Below are 11,250 nucleotides of genomic sequence, written 5' to 3'. Positions count from 1 at the left end.
GTCTGTCTGTCTGTCTGTCTGTCTGTCTGTCTGTCTGTCTGTCTGTCTGTCTGTGAGGTAGTACTAGTACTAGTTTAAAATTTTGCTTATTTTTAAACTAGTTAGCCAAACAACTCCTCTTAATGTCTGTATATGGTTTTGAGGAACATTTTAAAATATGGTAAATTATACAAAGCTTTATAGATAATACTGTCATTTTTCGGAAAAAATATAAGTGAGACTTTGTTTTACCAGTAGATGTCAGTGTTGAGCTGATAAACAACTTTTCCTGTATGGTGTATGAGTAAAGATGTGTGTTTCCATGAATCTCCCTCACTTGATGTGAACACTGTGGTTTCTGATGGCATGATGTAGAGTTTGTTATCCAAAATCTCTATTACATCCAGCAGTTTAAAGCATGTCACATTTAATCAAATAGATAAATACATTCCAATCAAAATTACAAGTGTGCAATGCTTTGCTATTTTCTTTCTCATCTGACATTGTGGTGTGTAGACCCTGATATTTTTTTTTCTTGGGATCTGTTTAAGGTCTAACTTGTGAAAACCAAGTTTATATTATCAAACATTCCTGTAGTGACTGTGTGGGTTTAGATTGCAGCTCCTAACTGCCATGGGAAGAACAGATATGGCCACAGTATGAAATGATTTAGTGCTGCAATTTAAACCTCCACTGGTTGGCTACAGCACAGGTCACCACACGCTTTGGGTGTGTAATCTATCTCTGGTCAACCTCGCACAGGATATGCCAACACACACTCAAAAACCCACCAACTGCTTTCCTCTTAAAAACCTGACTTTTACTTGGGAAGCAGAATCATATCACTGGCGGCTATTTATCTTAAATGGCATTTTACATGTCTTCTCCTCATAAATTGCTAAAGCTTTATGTTAGTTGGGGACATATTCTGGAAAGGGTCCCAGTACAGAAAATGATAAAAAAACAAAAAAAACCCCGATGTGAGCCAAACAACTTCCTCATAGCAGACCTTCATTTCTGTGGAGCGAAATTATTAAATTAAGAAGTTAAAACTTTGCAACAACAAAAACATGTGAAACAAATTCAAGTACTAAACCAGGAGCACCTTGCAGTCCATGGAACGGCCAAACATCCAGTCAATGCTTGAAGCTTTAACCAAAAGCTTTAATTTGATCCTTATTTCAAATTGTTTAACGTAAGCAATTATTATATATGCTTTTTGTAAAGATACTCCCTTTACTGTTCTTCGTGTGTTTAATTTGCACCTACATTGTCTCTTCTGGTAAATAAATAAATGCACACAATCACATAGTAGACTATATGTGTTGGGAGTGGTGGCATGGTGGTTACGGCATAGAGCTTGGAATCCTGAGGTTCTGAGTTTGAGCCCCACTGCCTCTCTGTGATAAAAGCCCACAATGCTTCCGGGGTGCTTCACAATGGCACCTCCCACTGCTCCTCAAGGGGCTGGGCTACATGCAGAGGTAAATTGCTCCAAAGTGAGATCAATAAAGTTCAATTATTATTATCATAAAGTTGAATTATTATTATTATTATTCGTACTTACCCTTTGCTGATGCTAAGCTAATGCTAAGATAAGGTTTGTCCAGTGTTACGCAAAACCTATAATTGTTTTTTTTTTCATATTTGTGTCCTGTGAGGTTAGGGTTAGCGGATTGCAGACTGGTGAGGAAATCCACAATGACACATGATAGTGGTTGTTCAATATGGAAATAGAATGGTATATATCGTTATACCACATGGATCCTATAATTAATGATTACTGTTGCTATTTTTTTCATTTTCTCTGTCTTTCTATTTGTGCTTATTCACACTGGTTCCGAATAAAGTATAAAAAACACGAAGAAGAAATGTCTGTAATTTCCGTTTAGTACTTCATGTTCAGACTGAAAATGTGGTTCCACTATAGACCCAGTTGGTCCCTCCCAACCAAATACACGCCTTTATATACACATTTTAATCACTATTGATAAAATACTATTGGATTTTAATCTCTAAATCTAAAAGTACATCACAATAAAAAAAAATTAAATGAAAAAATTATGTACACCTTTTAATTGAATACAGTGTAGTTTTTGAAACTCTAATTAGCAAGAATATGTTTAAGGAACTATTTTCTGAATGTTTTCTTTTACCCTGATTGATGTGAAGGGATTTTGGCCCACTGTTTGTCACAGCCTTTCAGAAGATAACAGACATTTACTTCTACAAAGTACAAAATATCACTGAGGTCACATCTAGCCCTGGACTTAATTGACTTTTTCAGCCCTGTCAAGATTATTATTGATTATGTGTGAGTCTGTTACACCCTAATATTACCTGTGTTGCATGTCAGAACTACTGTTTTTCTCAAGTAGGTTACCTAATTAGGATGGTTTCTCTGTCTGGATATACAGTTATCATCTACATTATCTACATATCATCTACGTTTATCCATACTGGGGTCACAAGGGGTACTGGTGCCTATTTCCAGCTGTCAATGGGTGAGAGCCAGGATACACTCTGGACAGGTCGCCAATCTATCGTAGCGCATCATCTTCATTATGTTTATGGCAAAGATTTGTGAATGAATGAGAGCGTTGTCCTAGATCTAAAAACAATTTTAATATTTTGATAAGGCTGCAGCCATGGATGTCTCCTCATCTGCAAATGTTTATGATGTAATTATGTGTTGATTTGGCATGCTGGAGTTGTATAAAATGATTCTTTGTGATTTGGGGCCACCTCATCAGATGTGAGCCCGGTTGGTAAGCGCTGCCTTTTGTAACCCTAAGCAAATTCTCTGGTCTGAGTATGATCACAATTTTTGCCAAAATCTGTTGTCATGTCTCAGGGTTATTTAATAAATATACATTATGATGTGTTATCTAAAACGTTTTTCCCGAGTGATCTCTTCTCAGGAAAAGAACCGGAGAGAGAAAGCTTCAAGGTGTAAACACAGAGCTTTCCTTAACAGCTCTTATGTGGTAGATTAGCTGCTCTGTTTGTGCTGATTGTCCTGCTGCATGACCCAATTAAGACCAGACATCAGCTGTCAGACACATGGCCTCACACTTGACAACGACATTTTGTGATGCACAGGAGAAAAGATGGTTGATCTGATGAAAGCAAGGAACCAAGGAAATTTCTTATCTTGGTGTGTGGGTGTTATGTACCCAGTTGCTATGAGTGACACCATTTTTACAGTAAGAGCTATGATTGGTGGATACAAGAAAAAAACAAAAAGGCAACAATACGTAAAAGTGCTCCCATTAACCAATGGAGAAAAAAATGATCAATTATTAAATGAAGACTAGTTCAAAAAGTGTGTTTCATAAGGATTAAACTTGGTAAAATGTAGTGATTTGTCTCAATAATTTTGAGTGTGCCCCATCTAAATCCACATGGCTATTGCTATTTTAACTTCAAACTTTTGATATTAATGTTAAATCACCTGTAGATATTTCACTGACTGAATGCTCCCATAGCAGGTTTGTTTTTCGCAAAAAAAATTTTATATTGTAGAAAAAAGGTTGAACTGGACAGAGGAATGATGCCTCTGTCCACATATCTCTGTGAGGAGAAGAGAGAAGCTCTGAAAGGCTCAGTAACATAGCCTTTGGGTCGAGGTGAAAATAGGTGGAATTACCAAGCAGATTATTGAGTCTTTCTCTCTGATTTTATGGCCAGCTTCAAAAGTCCTACACTTGAGCAACCAAAAGCCAGAGAGAAGTTGATATCACAAAAAAAACTTCTATATGACTATTTGGGTTATGCATCATGAACAAAACAGCAAGAACCTTTTCACCTCTTTTACATCTTCCCTCTTTGCATTTTGAGTCTATATTGTTGTACTCTATCTTGACTGAAGTGTGTATAAATCAGAAAAGTTTATTTTTACTTTTTTCCAGTTCTATTAGATATTTATTACTGAAAGCAAAATCAAGTTAAAATTCTAATACAAATCTTAAACTTGGAGAATTTCTAAACCTTTTCCTAAAAATGACATTACCAAGAGCTACTTGTTATAGGATTCTTTGTGAAAACAGACAAGGAACATTTTTATCACTTATATTATTTTATAAAACTTTATAAAGGGAAAGGCTTCAATTATTTTTTGCTATAACTGCTTAACCATGGGTGCACAGTCCTATTCAGTAAATTAATCTATGTGTTCTAAAACTCATCGATCAGATTAAAAGTGCCTTTTGAAAAGGACAACATTTAAGCAGATATTGCTGGTGAAGATTCTCCATCATCCGGGTCATAGTCATTCAAAAAAAAAAGTAAAAAAAAAAACAAAAAAACAATTGACTGGACTTAGTTTCCAAGTTTGAAGACGTTTTTTGTAGGTTGGGGAACCTACAATGAAGAGATAGAGGTTATTCCTCCCCTCTATCATTGCAACCCCCAACCCCATATAGGGGACGAGAACATCTCATCTGTTGAGCCAGGCCAACAATTCCCCCTAACCATGCTCTATCAGAGGCAATCTCAGGTATTGCAGGCTAACAAAGAGCTCAAATGGTTCCCCATTCCTAAGGGGCAGACCCAATCTTCTGGTTGAAGTAGCATATTTTATAAACCAAAACAAGGCTTTGTTTTGGTCCATTCTATAAAGCCTCGAACTCAACACTATTTCTGACATTTTGATTTGAAAAAGCTTCCTGGATGGGAAGTGAAACATCTTCAAACTTGGAAAATAAGTCTATTGGATTTTTGTTTTTTACTTTTTTGGAATTAAGCAGATATTAAACAAAGTTGTATTTAAGCCAATATTTCTCTCTTAATAGTCTTTGTTCAACTGATGTAACATTTAAATCTTTTTTTTTTGTTTTTTCCTGGTTTATAAGCAAAAAGTCATCATCATTTAAAGAAATAAGGGTTTGAAAACATTCTATGTGTAATTTATATATTTTTTCCCTTTGTAAACTGAGGTACTGATATTAATTAACCTTTTGAATAATTATTTTAGTGTATGAAATGGGTCTGTACTTAAAGGCTCTCAGGAAGCAAAAACACAAAAATTGTTCCAGCGGGCTACTTTTACGAGTTCATAGCTGCTTTCTGGACTTTTCTTTTAGGCCTATTGAAGCAGAACTGTCACTTCCTCTTCATCATGGAGTCCAATTTATTTCCTTATTTTATATTTTGACATGTTGGTCTTTTTTTTTTTTTTTTTTTTTTTTTAGAAAATTCTATGAGATACTCTCAGTTGCCGTTATAGAGATCATCAATGTAAGCGTTTAGAAATCCTCTGCTTTGCTCTGTCTTTTCACTTTCGCTTAGGTTCTTCATCAAAGTTAGAAGTGAAATATATCTCACTATTATGTAATTGGTGTTTTCTTTGAAATGTTTCAGCTTTTCTACGAAATCATAGCTTTTATTTCAGTATCAAAAAGGTAATGTTAACTGACTGTTGTCTCTAGTTGAATTTTTCATTTTTTTATGTTGACAGTGTAAAGGTCTTTCAAATATTCCAGTAACATTTCTAGAATTGCTGGGGTGTTCCCTCAACCTTTTCTCTAATTTTTTTCCTTTTTTTTAAGTTATTGTATTTTAGTGATACATTTTAGCTCCTTGGGAGGATTTTATATTATTGTGCATTATATTTTAGCTTTGGAGTCATTCTATTTCTATTTGTGTGACCTCTCTTTTGCAGTATTTATTTTGGACCAGCCATTTTCTCCCATTAGTTGTCCCTGTCAACTCATCTCAGTGCTATGTCCTACCTTAAATATGTAAAAAAGGTACATTTATTTGTATTGTGCATTTTCAGCAGAAGGCCAATTCATAGTGCTTTAAGTCATAAAAAAAACATCAGAACAAATGTTTGGCCAAAACATTAAAAACTCAAGGAAGTACAAAACAAATCACTGAACCATTCAAATTATCTCAGAAAATCATAAAACTCATCAACCAGATACACATGATAATAATTGTAGGGAGATGTGTAATAAGGTGTTTTGTTTAATGCAGATTTTCACCTGGATTTGTTTGTAGACAAGCAAATAAAGGGTATTCTAAACAGCTGGATCTTTAGCTTTGATTTAAAGGGATTTAGTGTTTTGCAGTTTCTGGGAGGTAATTCCAGGTCAAGGTGCCTAGGTACTGATAGCTGATCCTTCGTGTTTGGTTCTGGTTCTGGGAATACAAAGTAGACTGGAACCAGAAGTGTTCTGGAAGACTGATATGATCAGAGGTGGGTAGAGTACCTAAAAAATGTACTCAAGTAAAAGTAGCACTACTTGAAAATAGTTTTACTCAAGTAAAAGTAAAACTTAGTCATCCAAGAAATTACTCAAGTGATATAAAAACCATTTAGTAAAAGGGTTACTTGAGTACTGAGTAATTTTGGGGTACTACCCTCTGATTAAAGGTTTAAAAAAATGATATAGACATAGAGACTTTGTGTGCAAGACTCAATTGCATAAAGAATACAAATAAATGTCATGAATAAAAAAATAACAATTCCATGTCAAAGAATTGCTTTTACCAAATAATCTTGTTTTTCACATTAAACTTAGAAAACCAATCCTTATAGGGAGAACTGTATATATTCTAGGACAGGATAAAGAACTTCCACTAATAATATCTACTATTTACTGTATGTTTACTTGATCTTTCAATAGTTAAAATACTCTCAGAGGACAGAGTAGTTAGAGATTTTATTAAAGTAAAAGTAAGAAGTACAACAAGGTAAAACTACTCCAAAAGTAATTTTTTTTTTTCAAAATGTTATTTAAGTAAATATAACTGCACACTTCTGGATATGATGCAAGTAAGTCTTAAATGTATTTTGGTGCTAAACAATTCAGTAATTAATAAACTAATAGAAGTATTATAACCTAGTCATTGTAAGGACTTTAAAACAGCGATGCTGTGATGTATATTTCTTGCTTTCAGAACACAAGCAACAGCATTTTGAATTAGCAGGCGTTTTTTTTTGGCAAACCTGCAAAGATAGCATTGCAGTAGTCAAAGTGACTAAAGATAAAAGCATATATGAGTTTCTTTAGATCTTGTTGTGACATTATTTCTTTAATTATGTTTTCAGGTGGTAGATGGTGGTAAATGTCCATTACAGGAACTGGGAGCTGATTCTTGATTGTTACTGACTAGGTCCAAAAAATATAACTTCAGTTTTTTTCTTGTTCAACTGGAGAAGTTTTACATTTCACCTGTGTCCATACTTGTTTAATCTCATATCTTGCTGGATTCTCTGGTTTTAGGTCACATTCCTGTGCTCTCCCCACTGCTCCTGGACTCTGCGTTTCCCATATTTCCCTCTGTTATCCTCTGCTTGCTATTAACATGCGTTTTTGGATTAAATTTTTAAACATATACATTTCACACAATACAGAAATGAATTGGTTATTTATTGTTTAATGTTATTTTGAAATTATAAATATAAGAGCAACACAGGAAATCAATTATTCATTAACACATTAATTAATAAATTAATTATTATTGATTATTATATAAATAAATAAAAATGTGGGCCACAATGTCATTCTTTTAAATGTTACTTATTTATTTAAGTAACATTTATATTTATTTACTGATACAACATGGAATTTACTATATTGTATGAATATTTCAGAATTGGATGCAGAAAAATTATATTTAAAACAAATTCCATTTTGAAATTTGAAATGAATTTTAACTAATAGCTGTTCATCTAAAAAGCAGCAAGCTTGTTTTCTTTTAAATCTTTAAGTTTGCAAGGCTTGAGTGGATAGACAGACATAAATTAAACCCACAATACTTTTCATAGACCAATTGCATTTTCGTTTTTTAAGCTTGTTTTGTGAGGCACAGAGATTTCTGCAGCTAAAAAACTGTGAACATATATTTCAGTTTAATTCATACAGTATTCGTGCATATGTTCTGTAAATGTTTTGAATGTTTCATGCGTGCTCCCTGCGGTCTGGCTGCAGCTGCATGGCCAGAGTCACTCCCCCCAGTGCAATGCTTGTGGGAATGTGGTGAGTTTAGTCGAGACCAGCTCATAAAACATTGCACACTGGCACTGTCCTCCTTCCCCTGCAGACAGGGAAGCAGCGACCAATGGGGAAGCCACACAGGCGGCTGAGAGCTGAGAGCTTCTCTTTCCTGCTGCGTTTTTCCAGTCCCACACATACTGCAGCTCAGCTGACCCAGGGGTCAGGACCTTTAGCTTAAGGCTGTGGCAGTATTATGTCTCTGTGACCAGTTTCATTTCACTTAAAGAGAACAATTCACTTATTATGAAAGATATTGCTGTTCTCTCCATGTGATCTTATAAATGAACTGCCTTGGCAATCTGTTGAATCTGTATTTCACCAATTGCTGGAGCTACTAAGTAAGATATAATCTTATCTTTGAAATTTGATGTAGGGGCAGCCGCGGTTTGTTGCAAAATTCCACTTCTTCTCAATAAATCATGTTACAACCTTAACCTTCATAGTTTTTTTTTTTAGACCAATACAAACTAAACTGGTATAGGGCTAAGCTTATAGCTATTTTCTAGTAATACAAAGCTCTGAAAACACGTTTCCAGTGAAAGACCCATTCAACTAGCTTACACTCACACAGAAACACAGATCAGCAATCAAGTTAGGCATAAAAGGCTTGCAGAAGGGTGCTTTGTTATTTAGAGGGGGCTGGGATCATACCTGCATACCTGTTTAGACATAGACTTAGATTTACAGTAAACCACTTTATTAATCCCACCAGGGGCAATTTGTTTGAGCAGTATAGGAGACAAAAACAAAAACAAAAAATAAAGATGTAATAACATAAAAGGAAGATGATTAAAAAGAAAAATGTGACAGGGAGCTTGTAAAGTGCAGTTAAAAAGATGCATCCATCTGGATTTACTTCTTCCACTAGATTTATTCAGGGGTATCACAGAAGAAGTGGCTTTTTACAAATGAATCAAATGCTTCCCAGATGTCTATTGGGGTAAAATTACTTTTTTTAAAATAGAATCTTTAAAATAAAAAATGCAAAGAATCAATAAATACGGGGAATACTTCTTGTTTTTCTATCTATTAAAAACAGATCGCCCGCATTTTAAATAAGAGTTCCAGTATAAGGGAAGTGGTGCTGACTGAAAGTAGATGCAAATTCAGATTTGACCTTTTGTTTCAGAGCAGAAGTGACTCTGTGGTTTGCTGATGGGTTGCTCTGCAAGTGAGGGTGGAAGTACCTCTGCCCTGTCAGTGCACTCTGCGGGCCAAGGTCCCACACTTTCACAACCACACACATTCGCACATACACACATAAATGGTGCGCCAGAAAGGCAATAATTAAAAGCAAAAGTAAATCAGTGGTTGTTGGATGTTTTTGCATCATTATAGTCCATGGAAAAACTTGCCGCAAGAGTAGATCATCCCTGACAGGTCTCATTTTCTATGAAGAGGCTAAATCTAGACCTTAATGTACCCATCCATATTTTCACACATAATCAAACAAGACTTGGGCTGCTTGCAACATACCTGGAATACATTTTAAAATGTTACTTTGATAGTTGAATAAGGGGGGCCTAAATTGTATGGACATCATTTTGTGATTGGACATGTGCAGTGTTTGTGAATGTGTCAGGGGACAAACCTTAACCACCGCTGGCTCCATAGGGCTTCACCAATTCCCAGAGGTCCAAAACCTAGTCAGCTCCAGTGTTGTCCTGGCTACAGTTACCGTCTCCAGCTCAGTGGTTCTGCCATGCCCTCAAACCTTTGGAAGGTCTTCTTCCTGCAATAAATGTCACAGCATTCACTCAAAAGATGAATAAAGATGCAGCCCTGAGCCAAATTAGATAATCTAAAATCAGCTGGAGCTTCTTCATGTACCTTCTTTCTTGCTATGTTCCTTTTTTTTTTTTTTTTTTTCTCCACAGGATGTAGTTAAGACTGTGAATCTGTGTGGACGTGTCTCACTGAAGCTATTTTTGTTTTGTTTGCCTGTGCATTTCCTAAATGGGGCCATACATTAAGCTTATTGAGAAAGAGATTTATATTACAAGAAAACAGAGATTGCATTTATATTTAAAGAAAAAAAGTAAATTTTTTAGAAACTTACAATTAGATTAAATGATGATTTATGCAGAAAAACATAATGTATATCATTAGTTATCGTTAAGAGAAGAAATTCAAATCAGACTCTTCAGAAGAAAACTCTAAATTTCAGCTACTTTCAGTTTTTTTCCCTTTTTATTACAAACTATGATTGGTCTCAAATACTTATAATAATAATTACTAATGAACCAGTTAATATACTGATTTACTTTATACAGAATATAATACAATTCTTCTTATTATTAAGTAATTAATTACAGCTTTAGAAGCGTCCTAAAATTTTTAACCCTAACTTTAAGGCCATATATATAAACACAAATTAAAGTTAATGCATAAAGCATGCCATTTTAAAGTTCAAGCAACAAATGGGTCATTTTAAATCCTTCACCTTGTTTTAAGCCAATCATTGATGAACTTCCTTATGTGCTTTTGATCATCACCCTAATGGACAAAAAAAAAAAAAACTGAAGAAGAATCCACAACAGCATAAAAAATATACTGGAAAAAAAAATGACATCCATAGGAAAGTTAAAAAAAATAATGAAAATAACCAAACATAAGTTTAACATTCGGACTTCATGATGATCCTCAAGCGTGAGGAAAATTATCTGTGATCTGATACAACATAACTGTTAATTTCTAGAGGGAGTCACTATTGAATATGGCATGAAACCAAACAACAATTCAGTAAAAAAGAACAAACAAAACCAAAAATCATACTTTCAAACCTGGTGTTGGTAGTGCTATGGTCTGAAGTTGCTTTGGGACTCAAACATTCTGCAGTTGATAAACGCTGATCTTAACTAGACAATCCTAAAGAACAATGTGGCTTCATGAGTTAGATGAGTTGGGGATGTTATCTTTGATGTCTTAGTTTTCTGGGAAGGTTTGACACTGGTCTTTGTTTTCTCCATTCATGAATAATTTAAAATAGGAGTCACAAGACGTTGAAAAAATAGCTCTGTAACAATTTATTATGAATGTAAATTTTGTTTAGATCAGGGCAGGGCTTTTGAGGTATTTTAGGATATGGTTTAGGATAAGATTAGACTTCAGTGAATTCCTGATTTAACAAGGGACTCCAAGATACCTTTTTTAAATTGGGCCACATTGGTTTAAAAGTTTTGCTCCTCTTAATAAATCATCATAAATCTGCATTTGGTATTAGTTTTGCAATGCTCTACAATTGGTGTGTTTTTGTTTGTTTTTT

This window comes from Cyprinodon variegatus, unplaced genomic scaffold (genome assembly GCF_000732505.1).
Source record: "Cyprinodon variegatus isolate N-32 unplaced genomic scaffold, C_variegatus-1.0 Scaffold14, whole genome shotgun sequence".
Lineage (NCBI taxonomy): Eukaryota > Metazoa > Chordata > Actinopteri > Cyprinodontiformes > Cyprinodontidae > Cyprinodon > Cyprinodon variegatus.
The sequence above is the reverse complement of the archived record's forward strand: the minus strand, read 5'-3'. Positions refer to the sequence as shown.